This window comes from Capsicum annuum, chromosome 8 (genome assembly GCF_002878395.1).
Source record: "Capsicum annuum cultivar UCD-10X-F1 chromosome 8, UCD10Xv1.1, whole genome shotgun sequence".
Taxonomy (NCBI): Eukaryota; Viridiplantae; Streptophyta; class Magnoliopsida; order Solanales; family Solanaceae; genus Capsicum; species Capsicum annuum.
In genome coordinates, this window is record NC_061118.1 from 97184534 (window position 1) to 97206484 (window position 21951).

Genomic DNA, 21951 nt, shown 5'->3' on the forward strand with positions numbered 1-21951 from the left:
AGAGAAGGAAGAGCACTAGGCTTAGAGAGAGAAAGAGAAATAAAAATTTCTAACTTATACCTCCCTAACAGATGAGGTACCTATATATAGAAAAAGAAATAATTTGCACACAGTACTTACAGGTCCCACATTTGGGTCCCTGTGCATAGTGTTTTCACTATTCTAAAAAGGTCCACAAACATAGTAAAGATAATTTCGGAGTCCTTTAGGTCAATCTTGTCTTTTCCTCTTTTGAGCTGGCGAAGCAATTCTTTCATTTTTTTAATTTCTTCTTTATTTAGAACATTTTCTGGAGTAAGTGGCTGGGAATCTGGAATATCTTCGACCGTTTCTTCACTTGTAATGCTTTTTATGGAAGAATCTAAGTGTTGTTCGACTATTTTCATTAAATTTTTGCGAACCTCTTCTCAATATTGTTCAATCATTTCTATTTTATTGCCTTCATGAATAGAAATTCATCACGAAATGTTGCTGAGATTTTTATCTTCAATGAATTTTTTTAGAGGAGTAGTAGAGTATTCATGGATATTTTTAATAATAAACTCTATCAGATATCGACCATGTGGTAATTTAGTGAATGGGTTTTCTTGTCAGTTTTTCCCAGAAATTATTATAAAATACTCTATAGAGTCCGGGAATTTGTTCTTTTGTGTATCCAAATTCAACACTCCATTTTGGAATACATGGGATGGAGAATTCTATGAAGAAACATCTGATCAATTTTGACAAGGTTACAGACATGGCCTGAATGATATAATTTTATTAAAAACGGTGATACCTTGATCCATTTTTTATAGAGTTGTAAATATTCTTCTGGCAAAATTTGAATTGTAGGGCCATGATATAACCACCATTGTATAAACCAATTAGGAATGGGTTTTTCAAATACTTTAGAACAAATCTTCAAGAACCAAGTATCCTTATGCTTGATATTGTTATAATATAAGGTCTGGGTAAAAGCCTTAATATAATCCCAATATGTAAAAGAGATTTTTGATCCTTTCATCATCGTAGCCTTTTCGGTCATAGAAGTTGTGCCCCAGTCATCTATTGAAATTAGTTTTTTAATAACAACCTTTGAATATTCGTGTACATCTGAGGTTCAATCACTCATTTGGTGATGTTCTAATTATACACTCCTAGTGGACTACAGTATCATTTCATAAAATGCTCGTGTTTTGTATGTCTCCCCTGCAAAATAAAGTTTAGCCAATAAATATTTATGGAGGAGTTTCCACGGATCATTTTATTTGCATATTTTAGAGTTTTCTACGAGAACTATTAGCTCTCGATTATCAAGCTTTTCATATTAATGACTATCAACAGAATTTTCTTTAGCAATTGAAGCAAACAAATCTACTTGCTTTGCATTTATAAAAGACTGCAATTTGATCATATAAAGGATGATCCTCTAGAATATCGTCTAGATAAATCGAAGTGCTTATATGCTGAGTTTTTTCATCTTTTAACAAAGATTCTGCAATCTACAGAATCCTTGCATTTATCAAGCTTATATTTTCCTTTGTAATACTGGGTAGATGAAGATGAGGCATAAGATGATGAAGGGGAGTATCTTCCCCCAGAGGAGGAGTATCTTCCTTCTTGGTTTCTGCCTCTACCTCGACCTCTGGCTATTTGTTAGGGTGGATCCGTAGCCATACTACAACAAAAGATTAGTTAGAGAAATCAATATCATACCAATCAATTTCATCACGTATATCTTCAAAATTAGAAAGAAATAAGTCTTCTTCTATTATGTCATGAATGATTTTTACTAATATAATAAACTGAAGATCTTCATTTAGAGGAATGCATTTGATAATAGTATTTATTGTTTTAAGAAAGAATGTATGTATAAAAATTCATTTAATCACTTAAATATTCTCTAGACAAGAAACAGGTAAAGAATTTTCACTCCCTTTCTTGTACTGTATTTCAAAATCAAAAGAGGCTAATTGGGCTTGCCACCTTGCAAAGATTATCTTAGAAGAATCATATTTGAAATCTTTATCACACATATATTTAACTGATTGAGCATCAGTCCTAATAATAAATTTCTGATTATATAAATCATCTTGAAATTTTAAAACACACTTAGCAATAGATTTCATAAGACACAGTAGCGTATTTTTTCTGACTTTCAAACTATTTTCCAAAATGAAACCTTATGAGACATTCAATATTATTATGGGGATTTACTTATATAAGTATTTCACCATAACCAACCTTCAAAGAATCAGTCTCAACTATTTTTAACCATGTAGGATTAGCTATGGTTAAACAGGGCAAAGACTCGACACGTTCTTTAATTGTTTTTACCAGATTAGTGTGAGTATTATTCCAAGGACCTTTGTAATCCTTTTTTAGTCAATCACATAAAGGGGCTAAATCACGAGACAGATTCTGATAAAAAGGAGAAATGTAATTAAGACTGCCTAAGAACCTTTGCAATTGAGTTTTATCAGTTATAACATCAGAGAATTTTTTAGCACGTCCAAAGCCCTTTGTATGGGTTCAATTTTTCCTTGGTAAATAGTATGTCCTAAATCGAATATTAGTTTGAAATAAGCACATTTTTGGTTTAGAAATGACCAAACCATTTGGTAACACAATTTGCTTCAAAATATTCAGATGTTTAAAATGAAATTCTAATGTTTTTGAAAATACAAGAATGTCATAAATATATAAAATTATAAAAAATCCATATATGGGTTGAATATAACATTCATGATTTTTGAAATTCAGAAGAAGCATTTTTCAGACCAAAAGGCATTACATTCCACTCATATTGTCCAAAAGGAATATTAAAAGCAGTTCTATATGTGTGCTCTTTAAAAATCTGAATTTGCCAATAACCAGATTTTAAATCAAATTTTGAAAATATATTAGCATCATATAATCTAGAAAACAAATTCTTTTTATTAGGTATTAGATACCTAATCCATTTCAAAACTTTATTAAGAGGTTTATAATTAATTACAAGTCTTAGAATACCACATTCTTTTTCAGCGACATTATTAACATAAAATGCAGTACATGACCAAGGGAATTTTAAGATCCTTTTGTAAGAGATTATCAATCTTCCTTTGACAGGATTCAACTAACTCTGTGCTCATTTGGCAGGGTTGAGATTTAGTTGGGATTTTATCTTCTCTGAAATCATGTTCATCAGGAAGAGTAACAATATGCTCTTTGCGATTCCAAAAATCATTTGGGTGGTCAGCACAAATATTAACAATCATTTGTTCAGAGATCATTTTTATTTTTTCTTGAATTTTCACAGAATTCATTTTATTATGAATATTCATACTCATCATTTCAAACTGTAAGAAATTTACCTGTCGATACTACATTTCAATTAAAGCATTTATGTCCCTTATTACTGGATTTGTAACAAAAGGGTAGGAAATTTCTTAGTTTTTATAAGTAGCCTTGAAACCATTCACATCAATATGTGTGTAAGGATAAATAGCATTTACAAAAGGCGTTCCTAAAATAATAGGAGGATATAACTGATTTTTTACTAAGAAAAAGAAATGTGGAATGCAAATCTTATTTCTACAAATATGTGCATGAGGTAGTTTATAATTAATATCCAGAGAATGACCAGATGCAGATTTGACTATATGCGTGATTTTATTAAATATCTGGTTGGAATTAATCCTTCTTGAATACAACAAACATCAACACCACTATCAATCATAGCCACATTAGTTACAGAAAATTTATTATTAATCAAAATAGTATAGTTTATATACCATTTATGGGCTGTAACTATTTGCAACATACCCAAAAAATAATCATTTGCTACATCAAGATTAGAAATAATATTATTGAAAAAGTTTCAGAATTTTCCACAATTTTTTCTTTCCCTTTGGAACTAGAGGCATTATCATTTTAATAATTTTAGAAATTCTATGATCTGAAATCATTTGATTTTGTTTAAAATAAATAATTTCTCTTTTTAAATTTTCAACTTCTAATTTTAAATTATTGAAAGACATGTCTTTACTAGGTGTTTGACTAATGGCAAGACGTCTATTAACTTTGGTAAGAGAATAACATAATATCAATAATAGAATCAGTATTTTTCTTGACATTTTTATTATCAACACGCTTAGAAGTACTGGTTTGGGAAGAAGTAAGATCAATAATTTTTTGTCGAATCTTTTTATCAGTAACTTCTTTCAACAATTCTAAAGCACTATCAACAGTGATTGTTTGAATATTTAAATCTAAATCTTCAAAGTGGGATTGCAATTTATAGAAAGTATCATCACAATTGTAAGGGTTATTAATACAATTAGTGTACGGTTTTTCATTGACATGATTTTCATTATCAGTTAAATCAAATAATTCAACTCAGTGTCAGATTAACATTTATATTCATAATCAGATTCATAACCTAAAGTATATTATAAACCATAAACCTTATCATGAACCTCATCAGAAAGTCCTAAGGATTTGAGTTTTTGAAGTTTACAATTTGGAGCAATATGACCAAATTGACTGCAATTATAGCACTTGATTTTTGCTAAATCTCTCTTAGACCTATTTTTCGTAAATCTAGTAGACTTACAATGGGTTTTTCTGGCTTCACGCTCTTCTTTGGATCTATGTCTAGATTTTATTTTTATCCTATAAGGATTATCTAGGTCATTAGTTCTAATAACATACATATGGATCTTTTCTTAGAAATAGAAGCAAGATTTTTCATACAAAATTGTCCACAAAAATCACCTATTTGGGTTTTTTCTTTAAGCCTATCTAACTTACTTTGTCTAGACAATTTCAACTCATTATAAAGATTGAGACCTTCTTGAGTAAATGCTGCAATAAACTGACCATAAGTAAAATCTGTCCAAGGGATTGAATCATATTATCCTTTAATTGATTTTTTCACCTTTTCTGTAAAAAGATGTGGAAGTCTATCTATGAATCTAGCTTTCCAGTGTTCTAGCATGGTCTCGGGTAGATCCATAACTCTAGTATTTAAAGTATCCTTATACCATCTGAATTCTCCTAAATGTTTACATCTAAGACTATTTACCAGGGTACGGGTATTTACATGTTGGTTGGTAAATCTACCCCAAATTATTGAATAATGGTGAGCAATTTGCACTAAACCAATATGCATAATATTATACTGATTTTTATGCATATTGGTTTAGTGCAAATTAATTTTAAACCTTTAATTTTGAAAGGTCTTCCAGAAATATCTCTAGCTGCACTACGCGATGCTAGAAATTTAAATTTCAGACAGTCTTTGATGGGATCTATTGAATATACTCTTGCATATGGCCCTTTATAATTTAACACTCTTCCAAATTTACAATTATCTTTGACTGATGTGAATATCCTTGATGCTTTGACATTAAATGTAAAAACCCAAGGTTATAATTATGCGCCTGGATCTGAACTAATATGTTTATCCTATCGTATTTATTATCGTTTATTAGATACAATGAATCCTCGATGTAAATTGATTGATGATAATTTTGATTATACTATGCTTATTGAAACAAATTTTGTAAAATTCAAGGTCACTACCAGGAGACCAATAAGATAGGATGAAATTGATTTTCCGTAAACATGGATTTTATATTTAGTCATTTCTCCAAAACAACTTGCGGAGGATGTGACAAACTCAGAGTTAACTTATGTAACTCAAAATACTAACGGAAGAATTTGTCTTCAATTTGATGATAATTCTACCATTTATAACTGAAATTCTTTTTCTATGACTTGAATGTTGCTTGCTATGTATCACATCTATCCAATTGAACTAGTATATGGTCCATCTAGAAACCGTGTTGTATCATTACATACTCTAAGTTCTGCAAATTTGCATACTCCACTTAGAAGTATTGAAAAGATTAAAATCAATCCTAAAATAAATATAGTTCAAGATAATGATAATGTCCCAGATAGAGATAACCCCACTCACTCTGAAATGGAGTTTGATGTTAATTCTTGTTAAATCATAATTTCACATCTAATTGATTTTAGTTCTGGTTCACAGGAAAGAAATTATATTAAAAAAGAATTTTTTGGTGAAAAATGGAAAATGTTTAGGACATTGTTTTTTGAAACTCATAGTCCTGATGAAATGAAAAATATTTTTGAAGAATCCTATGAAATGTGTGCATTAAATAATCAAATTATTTGTTTTATGCCATGGTTTATATCAGTTTACCTATCTTTATATGTAAGAATTATTGAAAGATCATACCAAAATTCAAATGGTACTATTACTCAGGTTATTTACCCTCCTCAATCATCTTTTATACTTCCTAATAATATCGGTATAACTTTTTGTGCTTTTAAAAAATTCATTGATAATGAAGTTGGAAAAATCACTATTTTTGAAATAAATAGTTTAATTGCTCAAAATAATTATTTGAGTTTGTATGTGAAAGTTCTTGGAGAATATATTTCTTCTTTTGATTAAAAAACTCGATACTATGACAACTTTGATTAAGAAGCTAAGCGATAATCAAAAGTCATATGATATTGCTTCCACATCGGAAAGCAAAACAGAAGATTTGACAGCTAAGCCTCATATTCAAAGACCTTCTGATATTCAAGGATTTAGAAAATCCTCTTATTTAGAACAGCTTGAAAAATTACTTGAAAAGAAATTTTCTAGTTTAAACATAAAGCCCATAGATCTTTCTAATGCTTTTGCTTATAACCTTGAATCTACTCCACTTAAAGACATAGGTGCTGAAATCCACTCAGATTTAAATAAACTTAGAGGTTTGGTAAGAAAACAACCGGGGAAAAAATATGCTGATTTTTCCTGTATGCAAACGGCGTATTATCCAAGACCAACTCCTCAAGATGTTCTGATAGAGAAAAGAGATTGGTCCTTGACAAACACGTCATTTAGTGGAGATCATATTTATGAATGAAATTTAGATAGATTATCAGAAAGACAATTATCTATTTTTGTCCATCGTATATTTATGTATTCTACTATTGCCAAAGTCACTAGCCCTAAAAAAAGTGAAGGCAATCCTGTTCGAACAAATGCCACTATATGTAAAATGATTATTGCAGGTTTTACTGTCCAACATCGTGGCTGGTGGGACAACTTTCTTTCCAACGATGAAAGAAACATAATTTTTAAGGCTAAGAATATACTGCCTGGTATTGATAACCTAGGTAGACAACTACCAGAAGGTAGAGAAGATGCTATACCCTTATGCTCACCATTATTAAACAATTTGGGGGTAGATTTACCAACCAACATGAAAATACTCGTACCCTCTTAAATGTCCTTAGATGTAAACATTTAGGAGAATTCAGATGGTACAAGGATACTTTCATTAGTAGAGTTATGGATCTACCCGAGTCCAGGCTAGAACATTGAAAAGCTAGATTCATAGATGGACTTCCACATCTTTTTGCAGGAAGGATTAAAAAATCAATTAAAGGATAATATGGTGCAATTCCTTGGAAAGATTTTACTTATGGTCAGCTTATTGCAGCCTGTACTCAAGAAGGTCTCAATCTTTGTAATGAGTTGAAATTGTCCAGACAAATTAAGCTGGATAGGCTTAAACAAAAAATCCAATTAGGTGATTTTTGTTAATAATTTGGTATGAAAAATCTTGCTTCTACTTCTAAGAAAAAGAGCCATAGGTATGTTGTTCCTAGAACTAATGACCCAGATAAGCCTTATAGAATAAAAAGAAAATCCAGACATAGATCCAAAGAAGAGCGTGAAGCTAGAAAAATCCATTGTAAGTCTATTAGATTTACCAAAAATAGGTCTAAGAGAGATTTAGCAAAAATTAGTGTTATAATTGTGGTCAATTTGGTCATATTGCTCCAAATTGTAAACTTCAAAAACTCAAGTCCTTAGGAATTTATGATGAGGTTCATGATAAGGTTTATGGTTTATTATATACTTTAGGTTCTGAATCTGATTATGAATATGAATCTGAATCCGACACTGAGGTTAAATTATTTGATTTAACTTACAATGAAAATCATGTCAACGAAAAACCCTGCATTGATTGTAATAATAATTCTTGCGATTGTGATGATATTTTCTATAAATTGCAATCTTAGTTTGAAGATTTAGATTTAAATATTCAAACAATCTCTATTGATAGAGCTTTAGAACTGTTAAAAGAAGTTACTGATGAAAAGTTTCGATAAAAATTATTGATCTTACTTCTTCTCAAATCGGTACTTCTAAGCCTGTTGATAATAAACATGTCAAGAAAAATACTGATTCTGTTATTCATATTATGCCTTATTCTCTTACCGAAGTTAATAGACTCCTTGCCATTAGTCAAACACCTGGTAAAGACACCTCTTTCAATGATTTAAAATTAGAAGTTTTAAATGTAAAAAGAGAAATTGTTTATTTGAAACAAAATCAAATGATTTCAGATCATAGAATTTCAAAAATTGAACAGGATATTTCTCAAAATGATAGTGCCTCTAGTTCCAAAGGAAAAGAAAAAATTATGGAAAATTCTAAAAATTCTAATAATAATATTATTTCTAATCTTGATGTAGCAAATGATTATTTTTTTAGGTAAGATGCAAATAGTTACAGCCCATAAATGGTATATATACTATACTATTTTGATTAATAATAAATTTTCGGTAACTAATGTGGAAATGATTGATCATGGTGCTGATGTTAGTTGCATTCAGGAAAGATTAATTTCAACCAGATATTTTCATAAAACAACCCATATAGTCAAATCTGCATCTGGTCATTATCTTGATATTAATTATAAACTACCTCATGCACATATTTGTAAAAATAAGATTTGCATTCCACATTTCTTTTTCTTAGTAAAAAATCAGTTATATCCTTCTATTATTTTAGGAATGCCTTTTATAAATGCTAGTTATTCTTACACGCATATTGATGCGAATGGTTTCAAGGCTACTTATAAAAACCAAGAAATTTCCTACCTTTTTGTTACAGATCCAGGAACAAGAGACATAAATGCTTTAATTGAAATGAAGAATCGATAGGTAAATTTCTTACAGTTTAAAATGATAAGTATGAATATTCATAATACAATGAATTTTGTGAAAATTCAAGAAAAAATGAAAACGATCTCTGAACCAATGATTTATGATATTTATGCTGACCACCCAAATGCTTTTTGGAATCGCAAAGAGCATATTGTTACTCTTCTTTATGAAGATGATTTCAGCGAAGATAAAATTCCAACTAAATCTCAACCCTGCCAAATGAGCACAGAATTAGTTGAATTCTGTAAAAAGGAGATTGATAATCTCTTACATAAGGGTTTTATAAAACCTTTAAAATCCCCTTGTCGTGTACTGCATTTTATGTTAATAATGTCGCTGAAAAAGAACGTGGTATGCCAAGACTTGTAATTAATTATAAACCTCTTAATAAAGTTTTGAAATGGGTTAGGTATCCAATACCTAATAAAATGGATTTGTTATCTAGATTATATGATGCTAATATATTTTCAAAATTTGATTTAAAATCTGGTTATTGGCAAATTCAGATTTTTAAAGATCACACATATAGAACTGCTTTTAATGTTTCTTTTGGACAATATGAGTGGAATGTAATGCCTTTTGATCTGAAAAATGCTCCTTTTGAATTTCAAAAAATTATGAATGATATATTTAACCCACATATGGATTTTACAATTGTTTATATTGATGACATTCTTGTATTTTCAAAAATATTAGAATTGCGTTTTAAACATCTGAATATTTTCAAGAAAATTGTGTTATAAAATGGTTTGGTCATTTTTATACCAAAAATGTGCTTATTTCAAACTAATATTCGATTTTTAGGACATACTATTTGCTAAGGAAAAATAGAACCCATGAACTTTGCTAAAAAATTCTCTGATGTTGTAACTGATAAAACTCAATTGCAAAGGTTCATAGGCAGTCTTAATTACATTTCTCCTTTTTATCAGAATCTGTCTCGTGATTTAGCCCCTTTATGTGATTGACTAAAAAAGAATTACAAAGGTCCTTGGATTAATACTCACACTAATCTAGTAAAAACAATTAAAGAATGTGTCGAGTCTTTACCTTGTTTAACCTTAGCTAATCCTGCTTGGTTAAAAATAGTTGAGACTGATGCTTCGAATGTTAGTTATGGTGGAATACTTAAACAAGTAAATTCTCATAATAATATTAAATGTCTCATTAGGTTTCATTTTGTAAAATAGTCTGAAAGTCAGAAAAAATACGCTACTGTGGCTCATAAAATGTTGGCTATTGTTAAGTGTGTTTTAAAATTCTATGATGATTTATATAATTAGAAATTTATTATTACGACTGATGCTCAATCATTTAAATATACGTTTGATAAGGATTTCAAACATGATACTTATAAGATAATATTTGCAAGGTGGCAAGCCCAATTAGCCCCTTTTGATTTTGAAATACAGTACAAGAAAGGGAGTGAAAATTCTTTACTTGATTTATTGTATAGAGAATATTTAAGTGATTAAATGAATTTTTATACATACTTTCATTCTGAAAAAATAATAATTACTATTATCAAATGCATTCCTCTAAATGAAGATCTTCAGTTTATTATATTAGTAAAAATCATTCATGACATAATAGAAGAAGACTTATTTCTTTCTAATTTTGAAGATATACGTGATGAAATTGATTGGTATGATATTGATTTCTCTAACTAATCTTTTGTTGTAGTATGGCTACGGATCCACCCTAACAAATAGCCAGAGGTCGAGGTAGAGGCAGAAACCAAGAAGGAAGATACTCCTCCTCTGGGGGAAGATACTCCCCTTCATCATCTTATGCCTCATCTTCATCTACCCAGTATTACAAAGGAAAATATAAGCTTGATAAATGCAAGGATTCTGTAGATTGCAGAATCTTTGTTAAAAGATGAAAAAACTCAGCATATAAGTACTTCGATTCATCTAGACGATATTCCAGAGGATCATCCTTTATATGATCAAATTGCAGTCTTTTATAAATGCAAAGCAAGCAGATTTGTTTGCTTCAATTGCTAAAGAAAATTCTGTTGATAGTCAATAATATGAAAAGCTTGATAATTGAGAGCTAATAGTTCTCGTAGAAAACTCTAAAATATGCAAACAAAATGATCCGTGGAAACTCCTCCATAAATATTTATTGGCTAAACTTTATTTTGCAGGGGAGACATACAAAACACGAGCATTTTATGAAATGATACTGTAGTCCACTAGGAGTGTATAATTAGAACATCACCAAATGAGTGATTGAACCCCAGATGTACACGAATATTCAAAGGTTATTATTAAAAAACTAATTTCAATAGATGACTGGGGCACAACTTCTATGACCGAAAAGGCTACGATGATGAAAGGATAAAAAATCTCTTTTACATATTGGGATTATATTAAGGCTTTTACCCAGACCTTATATTATAACAATATCAAGCATAAGGATACTTGATTCTTGAAGATTTGTTCTAAAGTATTTGAAAAACCCATTCCTAATTGGTTTATACAATGGTGGTCATATCATGGCCCTACAATTCAAATTCTGCCAGAAGAATATTTACAACTCTATAAAAAATAGATCAAGGTATCAACATTTTTAATGAAATTATATTATTCAGACCATGTCTGTAACCTTGATTAAATTGGTCAGATGTATTTCTTCATAGAATTCTCTATCCGATGAATACATAAATGGAGTATTGAATTTGGATACACAAAAGAACAAATACCCAGACACTATAGGGTACTTTATAATAATTTTTGGAAAAAACTGACAAGAAAAGACCCGTTCACTAAATTACCACATGGTCGATAGCTGATAGAGTTCATTAATAAAATGATCCATGAATACTCTACTACTCTTCAAAAGAAATTCATTGAAGATAAAAATCTCAGCTATATTTCGAGAAGAATTTCTATTCATGAAGGCGATAAAACAGAAATGATTGAACAATATTTAGAAGAGGTTAGCAAAAATTTAATGAAGATAGTCGAACAGCACTCAGATTCTTCAATGAAAAACGTTACAAGTGAAGAAACGGTCGAAGATATTCCAGATTCCTAGCCATTTACTCCAGAAAATGTTCTAAATAAAGAAGAAATTAAAAAAACGAAAGAATTGCTTCGCCAACTCAAAAGAGGAAAAGACAAGATTGACCTAAAAGACCCAGAAATTATCTTTACTATATTTGTGGGACCTTTTTAGAACAATGAAAACACTATGCATAGGGACCCGAATGTGGGGCCTGTAAATACTGTGTGCATATGCTTTCTTTTTCTATATATAGGTACCTCATCTGTTATGGAGGTATAAGTTAGAAATTTTTATTTTTCTTTCTCTCTCTAATCCTAGTACTCTTCCTTCTCTCTTCTTTCTCTTGTATATTATCCGAAGGTTCAAATAAAAGAAGGCAAATAGCCGCCGTTACTCACTATTTCGGCTTTGCATCTCGCCAAATTTAAGGTACTTATTTCCTCTCTTCTGAAGTACTTTTAATACTTATTCTTCCCTTCCAGCCATGACTATGTTTGGCTAAACGGATTCTCAAACATATGTTGAAGATCTAACTTCGTTTACAAGGTAACTATGAAAGATTCAGACTCTATCAAAATACGAAGGAAGTTTTCTATATTTTCTTGACTTGGTTCCAAAATGGTGGTACAGTCGAGTTTAATATGGCTTATGCTGGCTTTGTCTTTGTGACTACGTCTAGTAATCTGTGCTGCTTTAGCTCGTGAAAAATGAAGAAAAACATGGCGATCTTTTACACAGTCAGAACTTCTAGACAAATGGTTCAACATAAGTATATTAAAAATCTGACAGGCCCCTTGTTTGGGTAAAAAGATTAATTCTTCCATACAGTCATTAAACTATTCGAAAATTCTTTTATATTTCAGTTGGTTCTTTGATTTCGTATTCCAACTATGGCTTAATCCGATATCTGGAAGTTAGAGTTTGACAGGCGCCGCGATTTACTCCGCCTGAAAAGAGATCTTGCTTATAAACATTATGTGTGAAAATATTAAACATTCTACTTTGACCACTTTAATAACTAACAAACTATATTACTTTAGCATATACATATTATTTATTACTTAGTGAAATGACCACTTTAATTTTGCACAACATAAAATAAACATAATAAACATTATATAATAAGTAACTAAAGTTTCCATATTTTGTGCAAATTGACTTTCTTAGTAGAAATTTATAACTTTACAATAAGCTAAGAGCAAGCACTTGAATTGAATTTACATGGAAAAAATAACTTTCATAAAATCATAAATTGCCAAATTAAATTCATAACAAGTAAACCCAATAAAAAGTACAACTCACATACATTGATGGAATTTGAGCAGCTTGTTCACGGATCCGATTCCTCTTCATTTCCTTTCTCTCCAATTTCTCCAAGTTCTTACTTGGATTAGTAACACATGACAGAGTTAAATTAATGGTTAAGATTTAATTATTCAAAGTAAATTTTTAATTATGATTTAGATAATAATTAAACTATGTTATCTGATTTCAAAAATTATTATAATCGCACAATAGTAGCAACATATTACCTTCTCAATAAATATAAAAAAGCAAATTTTCTTCCTAATTTTTGTTCCTATAATGATTAATTTAACAAGTGGTTCAGTTAGCTCCAGTTTTGTGCAGTTTCTGAAATTTATAACTCTAGACAGACATCAATATAAGAATTTATTATCTTGGAACTACAGCTAAGCATCATTGTCTATGAAATATTTTCAAGTTATTATTGCTTGTTTAACTTTTCTTTTTAATTGTTGTACAACACTGCTAAAGTCTACAAAGAATCCATGTCCAATAATGTCTTAATGTTACTAAATATAGTCCACAAAGAATCTTTGTCCAATAATGTCTTAATGTTACTAAATATGATGTATTAGTAATCATTGTATAAGAACAATGTAAAATATGGTGTATTAGTAATGCTTGTATTAGCTATACTTGCATAAGTTATACTAGTATTTTTCTTATGCAAGGTGTTTAGTTTGATGAATTACACAATTTCTTATTTTTTTTTTTTTTTTTTTTTACATAATACCCTCCATATATATGTTGGAAAGTATGTGAAATTTTTTTTTGAGGGATAATAGTATATTTAAACATGTTAATGCATGCATTGAATTCATTGCATTGCTAATACCATGGATTTTGAGGTATTAGTAATACACATTTTAATATACAATAGAACATTAGTTATACATAGAATTAAAAAAATATACCAATCAAGGTATTAATAATACTCATTAAACTAATACATGCATTAACTTTCCAATAAACGCTACCAAACAACCCCTTAGTGAGATCAAATTGTTTACATGGAATATGTTCCAAACTTTTACATTAGTAGCATTCGGCTTACTTTTTTTTTCTTTTAGATTGATAAAATTGCTCGCACTGCATTTGAAACTGCAAGGAAGCGTCGAGGAAAACTCCGTCGCATGGATAAAGAAAATGTTTTGGAGCTAAAATCTAATATTTCTTCCCCTTGTGCCTCAACCCTTCTTTTCCTTCATTTTGTATCTACCTTCAACTTTTTTGATGAATTCCTTTTTTCATAAAGCAGGTAAATCCCTTGTTAGTTGCTCCAACATGGTGCCTGAAAAAGTTATCGATACATACACGATTTATCTTTGAACAAAAACAATGAAAATGTAGTCAACTTCCCAACTCTCTGTACAAAAGGGTATCTATTTTCTATATCGGAAGTAAACTAGAATTAGCAAGTATCTCGTTCTCCACGATTATCTTTCAACACTTTCAACTGGTTCATGTATCTCTTCAAATCCTGTTGGCGATAAACAAGTAAGAATTGTCTCAACCAAAATTGATGGATTGGCCCTAAAAATGTCAAAGCCAAAGTAGAGTTGAGAAAGCCAAGGTGTCTGCAATTTAATTTTGTAATGAAAAATAATCTAATACCAAATAAGAAAAAAGCAAAAACACACGTCTTGTGCAAATGTAAAATCTAGTGATCAATTTTGTCTCATTACTTTTAGCAAATTGCTTGTTCATCCCTTCAACAATTCATGCTGTGCAAAAGGATTGTACTATATATAGACTAAAGTTATCATTCTTTAATGTAATATTTTGCTAATTAAAATTTCATCTGGGAGACCATAAGACCAAAGAGAGTATCGAGGTTGACTGTTTTAAGTGTGATTCTTGTTCTGTTATGCTTTTCTTCTCTTATTCTTTCTTCTCTTAATGTGTATAATTTTGGATTCTTGTCCTATCCTATTTGTCATTTTTTTTGTTTGGATGACTAAAGACCCCACGGGGTTAGTGCCACATGCATGGTTCGAACTCGGCAGGTCCTCTATCCTTCTCCGCTTAATGCCAAGGTTTTATCTATAGCAGAGTTCAAACCCATGACGTGCGCCTAACCTGCATATCACCTATTTCATTCTTACCATTAGACCAAAGCCCTGGGGCTTCCATCCTTTTCCTTTATTATTTTTTTAATTGTCTTTTATCTGTAAACCATGGAAATACTTTCTGTTGCTTTTCTTGGCCGTAGTATATGTAGTGGTAGAGTTTCTTTCTCGTGTACTGGTACGTCAACGCGTGTTTCTGATACAAAAAGTAACTGTATGAATTCGGATCATCAGTCCACCAATTGAAAAGAATATCCTTTCGTTCAAGACTAATTATACTTAAATAAAGGATCCCGGTCTCTAGTAATCTGATGAGATGCTCTCCAAGCTTGTATTTTTGTTCCAAGCGTCTAGCAGGACATCTTAGGTCATATAATCTAGCATGTAATACCTATTGGCCAAAATGCACAAACACGTGTATCCATGTTCATGAATAGGCTTAGCATTACTGCATCATCATCAAAACATATTTGATTTCTTCTAAACCTTAATGCCCAAAATTATATGCTGGAATAATCCTGTCATTTTTTATCAAGTTTACACGCAGTTATCCTTCAGGTGACATTTGGCTAGGATAATGGGAAGAATAATCTGTTAATGGAGCAGCCACCTCTTGCCAGATGAGCTTGAGCTCTCAAACAAATGCAAAACAGAAGAAGAAAGTAATGAAATGATTCTCTACTAATCACTTTTGCCATAAACATTGTTTGGGCTGCACACTTGGGTCGTTCAACTTATTAATGGAGAAGCAGCTTACAAATAAAAGTATTGGACTGACTGTTTTGTAATAATTTGTATTTGAATACGTTATTAGAATTACATACTGTCATTAGGAGTCTATCACTATTTTGTATTAGTCTAGTAGGAGTCTATTTCTATGGTGTAGAAGTTTGGTTAGGTTAGGAGTCTTTTCTTTATCATTGAACATGTACAAAGTTTTCGATATAAGGTAGACATGTATACATTGTAAGACACATGATAATACGATCAATATTCTCTCAAGATTGCTTCTGTTCTTTCATGGCATTAGAGCAGGAACTCTAATTTTCGATCAACTCATATTTTTTCAAAATATAACTCGAGGGCCGATCTCTGTCCGGCCCGAGGAAACCTTTACACACCTACATTACCTTTTGGGAGGCCTACGCCCCATAAAAACTGTCTACCTGAGACTGTCCCTTGGACCATAGGTCCTGACATAAGGTTAGAATTTTAGCCCTTCCAGAGTGGTATCTCACTGATGGTTCGGCCCCCCCGAAAGGAGTCCTTCTTTGCCTTCCACCTAAGCTGCGCAGGAAAGGGCCAAAGCCAATCCCAGGAACAGTGAAATCTTCATAGGGTCTTTCTATCCAGGTGCAGGTAGTCTGCATCTTCACAGACATGTCTATTTCACTGAGCCTCTCTTCGAGGCAGTGCCCAGATCATTATGCCTTTCGTGCGGGTCAGAACTTACCCAACAAGGAGTTTCTCTACCTTAGGATCGTTATAGTTACGACCGCCGTTCATCAGGGCTTCGGTCGTCGGCTCCCCTGCAATCAGGTCACCAACTTCCTTGACCTTTTGGTACTAGGCAGGCGTCAGCCCCTATACATGGTCAACGACTTTGCGGAGACCTGTGTTTTTGGTAAACTGTCGCCCAGGCCTGGTCACTATGACCCCCTTTGTGATGTGAAGGGTCACCCCTTTTTCCGAAGTTATGGGGCTATTTTGCTGAGTTCCTTAGAGAGATTTGTATCGCGCCCCTAGGTATTCTCTACCTACCTACCTATCTGTGTTGGTTTCGGGTACAGGTACCCTCTTGCTGAAAGTTATTCGATCTTTTCCTGGGATGATGACATGGGTTACTTCAACGTTGTAGTGCCTGTTATTCGAACATTGGCTCGAGGTATTTTTTCTACCCCTTGTTACGCTGAAAAAAGGGTAGGGACACTTTACGTTCTTGAACTGATGAACATCTTTCAGCTAACCTAGCCTCCTCCGTCCCTCAGGACCAATAAGGGGTAGTACAGGAATATTCACCTATTGTCCATCGACTATGCCTTTCGGCCTGATCTTAGGCCCTAACTCACCCTCCGTGGACCAACCTTGTAGAGGAACCCTTAGGTTTTCGAGGCATTGGATTCTCACTAATGTTTGCGTTACTCAAGTCGATTTTCTCGCTTCCGCTTCATCTACCACCTCTCACACGAAGGCTTGCCTCTAAGATGGAATTCTCCCCTACTAATGTATTTTTATACCCCACAGCTTCGGCAGATCGCTTAGCCCCATTCATCTTCGGCGCAAGAGCGCTCGATTGGTGAGCTATTACGCACTCTTTCAAGAATGGCTGATTCTAGGCAAACCTCCTTTCTATCTCTCACCCCTACCTCCTTTATCACTGAGCAGTCATTTAGGGTCCTTAGCTGGTGATTCAGGTTGTTTCCCTCTAGACGATGAAGCTTATCCACCATCATCTCATTAGCCGACTTTGACCCATCTTTTTTAAGGCCATACCTAGTATTTAGAGTTTGCCGCAATTTGGTACCACTTTTGCAGCCCGCACTAAAATAGTTCTTTACCATATGATATCCAGTCAACTGCTGTGCCTCAACACATTTTGGGGAGAACCAGCTAGCTCTGGGTTCGAGTGATATTTCACCCCTAACCATAACTCATCCGCTGATTCTTTAACATTAGTAGGTCTGGACCTCTACTTAGTTTCACCCAAGCTTCATCCTGGTCATGGATAGATCTCCCAGGTTCGGGTCCATAAGCAGTGGTAATTGCCCTATGAAGACTCGCTTTTTCTATGGCTCTGGTAGGTTCCCTTAACCAAGCTACTGCCTATGAGTCACCGACTCATTCTTCAACAGGCACACCGTCAGAGTCCTGGATCCTCTCACTACTTGGGAGCTTATGGTTTTATGTTCTATTTTACTCCACGATGGGGATTCTTTTCACCCTTCCCTTATGGTACTACTTCGCTATTGGTCACCCAGGAGTATTTAGCCTTGCAAGGTGGTCCTTGCTGATTCTCACAGGATTCCACGTGCCCCATGCTACTCGCGTTATAGTGTAAGAAAGTGATGATTTTGGCTACTGGTCTTTTGCCATCTACGGTGCAGCATTCAGGTTGCTTCTCCTAGTAGCACGACACTTGTATTGCTCTCTCACAACCCTATTTTCACGGTTTAGGCTACTCCCATTTTGCTCGTCGCTGCCACGGGAATCATTTTTGCTTTCTTTTTCTCTGGCTACTAAGATGTTTCAGTTTGCTAGGTTGTCTCTTGCCTTCCCATGGATTCTGCAGTAGTGCAAAAGGTTTCCCTATTCGGGAATCTCCAGATTTATGCTTATTTTTAACTGGCCAAAGTATTTCATTGATTACTATGCCTTTCCCCATCTCTGGGTGCATAGGTATCCACCGTAAGCCTTTCTTTGTTTGAACCTCGCCCTTCACTTTTTAGGCTATGCCATCCTAAGATGCTACTAAATGGATGGATCTTATCAACGTCCATGAATGATAAATCATAGATCGAACAGCCGAATTGGAAAAATTGGGTGCTATTATAAAGCTTTGTATCGGCCACGTTCGTGAGTTGTAGATAAGCGGACTCAAATCGTTGATATCCGCCGCAAGGTAAATCACTACCTCTCAGGTCCCCCGATTGATTCTACCATAGAGGACAATGATAGATAATAACTCCCCCCCCCCCCCCCCCCCCCGAACACAACTTATAACTTTCATCGTATTGTGCTCTCCAAAGAGCAACTCTTCTCAAAATCTCACTCAAAAGGTGCTGAGTTGGAATCCCATTTTAACTAAAGATTCTTGTGGTTCCATAGGATCCAACTATAAGAGAACCAGGAACGGAGGGCTTTCCCCCTTTTCGCCCGACTCTTTAGTCTTAAGAACGCTAGTTTTAAGAATGAGTCATTGCCCTTCTCCGACCCTGACTGCCCAACCTAAGAGCGGACCACTATTGTGTTAAACTTATTGAACAGGGTTCTATGGTCAGTTCATGACCCCTAGATATTGAAGGCATCTTTGGGGTGATCTCGTAGTTCCTATAGGGTGGAGATGATGGGGTCGGTCCATGGATTTTCCTTCCTTTTCTTTCGGTGTATTTTTCTTAGAGAGTTGAAGGGAGATAGTGCATCAAACTGTTTGAAAGGGCTAACTTGATCCCCTTCCCGAGAGATCTCTAAAGAGGGAACCCTGGGAGAGCTGCCAACTCCAACTACCATCCATGTACGATCCATGCTAGATCTGACCAACTACCTATCCTACCTTCTCTACGTTCTTGACAGCCTATCTTTGTCTTAGTAGAGTCTATTAGTGGCACGTTTCGGTCCTCTTCCCCATTATCTAGAAAAAGTGAGCCATTGGTTTAGGTACAAGATACTATCATTACCGCCTGGATAATTAGACATCCAACCCGTAATCGTAATGACCCAATTACAAGAGCGGATCTCTACCAACTGAGCTATATCCCCCCGAGCCAAGTGGAGCATGCATAAAGTATTCAGATGCTTCTTCTATTCTTTTCCCTGCCGTAGCTGGGCCATCCTGGACTTGAACCAGATACCTCGCTTGTGAAGTAAATTATTGCACCTACGGTCCAACCAATTGGGAGATAATCAATAGAATCCTATTTGGGATCTATTCATCCTTCCTGAATGCAGCATATAGTTTCACGACGCTCTTTAGGTGTGCTTGTTCCCCCCATTCTTTCTTACCTGGCAAGTCTTTATGAAATAACTATGATGAGAAGAAAAAAAAGGCGTTAAGAGACCCTCCTGGCCCAACCCTAGACACTCTAAGTTTCTTTTTCAAACCTGCTCCCATTTCAATTTTGAGTCAAGAAAAAAACATCTCGAATGGTACGATCCCTCTATCACCCCAAAATGATAGGGGTGATTCGTAGTTCTTGGTCTATGAAGATGCGTTGTTAGGTGCTCAATTTTATTTTCCCATTGAGGCCGAACCTAAACCTGTGCTTGAGAGATAGATATCCATACACTGATAAGGGATGCACGGATTCTCGAGAAGAGAGGAACCGTAGAGGTCCCCCCTAGACCGTCCAGATCCCATAAGTGAATCAAAATTTGGATCTATATTAGATCTCACCCGAATTTCCCCATATAAGCTCCTAAGAAGAAGTTTGGTTTCAAACCCCAATTTGAACAGAAGGAGTACGCCATGCTAATGTGCCTCGAATGATCCACATCTTAGGGTCAGGCACCAATGAGCACATTGAACTATCCATGTGGCTGAGAGCCCTCACAGTCCTAGCACAACGACGCAATTATCAGGGGCGCACTCTACCACTGAGCTAATAGCCTATCGTGCGAGCCTACCACTGGGGGCCCGCTATGCCAAAAGTAAGAGAAATCCTTTCCCTCTCTTTCCCTTTTTAGTTACCATAACACCATACGGTATAGAGGGATGGAGGTGGGGGGTAGAGAGAGGGGGGAGCGCATGGGGATGTAAAAAAGGGGGTCCTATCAACTTATTCCAACATAGGATAATAAGCTTATGAGTTTGGTCTTACTTCACCTTTGAGAAAGGAAAGATAACTTCCATCTCCAAGTTTAACTCAGATGTAGCTCTCTTATTTTTTTAAGGGGTGTGAAACAACGTCAAACTAAAATACCCAACAAGTATTAGCTCTCCCTAAAAACAAGGTGATCTAGCCGCACCTTCCAGTACGGCTACCTTGTTACGACTTTACTCCAGTCACTAGCCCTACCTTCGCCATCCCCCTCCTTGCGGTTAAGGTAACAACTTTGGGTATGGCCAGCTCCTATAGTATGATGGGCAGTGTGTATAAATCTCGAGAATGAATTCACCGTTGTATAACTGACCAATGATTACTAGTGATTTTGGCTTCATGCAGGCAAGTTGCAGCCTGCAATCCGAACTGAGGATGGGTTTTTTGGGTTAGCTCACCCTTGTGGGATCGTGACCCTTTGTCCCAGCCATTATAGCATGTGTATCACCTTGGGCATAAGGGGAATGATGACTTGACGTCATCCTCACCTTCCCCTTGCTTATCATTAGCAGTCTGTTCAGGGTTCTAAACTCAATAATGGAAACTAAACACGAGGGTTATGCTCGTTGTGAGACTTAACCCAACACCTTATGATACAATCTGATGATAGCCATGCATCACCTGTGTCCGTCTTCCCAAAGGCACTCTTCTCTTTCAAGAGGATTTGCAGTATGCCAAGCTCGGGTAAGGTTCTTCGCTTTGCATAGAATTAAACCACATGATCCACCACTTGTGTAGGCCTCCGTCAATTTCTTTGAGTTTCATTCTTGCAAATGTACTGCCCAGGAGAGATACTTAATGCATTATCTGTAGAATTTCATGGGTCAATACACACAACACCTAGTATCCATCATTTATAGCTAGGATTATTAGGGTATTTAATCCCATTCGCTCCCCTAGCTTTTGTATCTCAGTGTCAATGTCAGCCCAGCAGAGTGCTTTAGCTGTTGGTGTTCTTTTAAAGCTCTACGCATTTCACTTCTCCACCAAAAATTCCCTATGCCCCTACCGTACTCCAA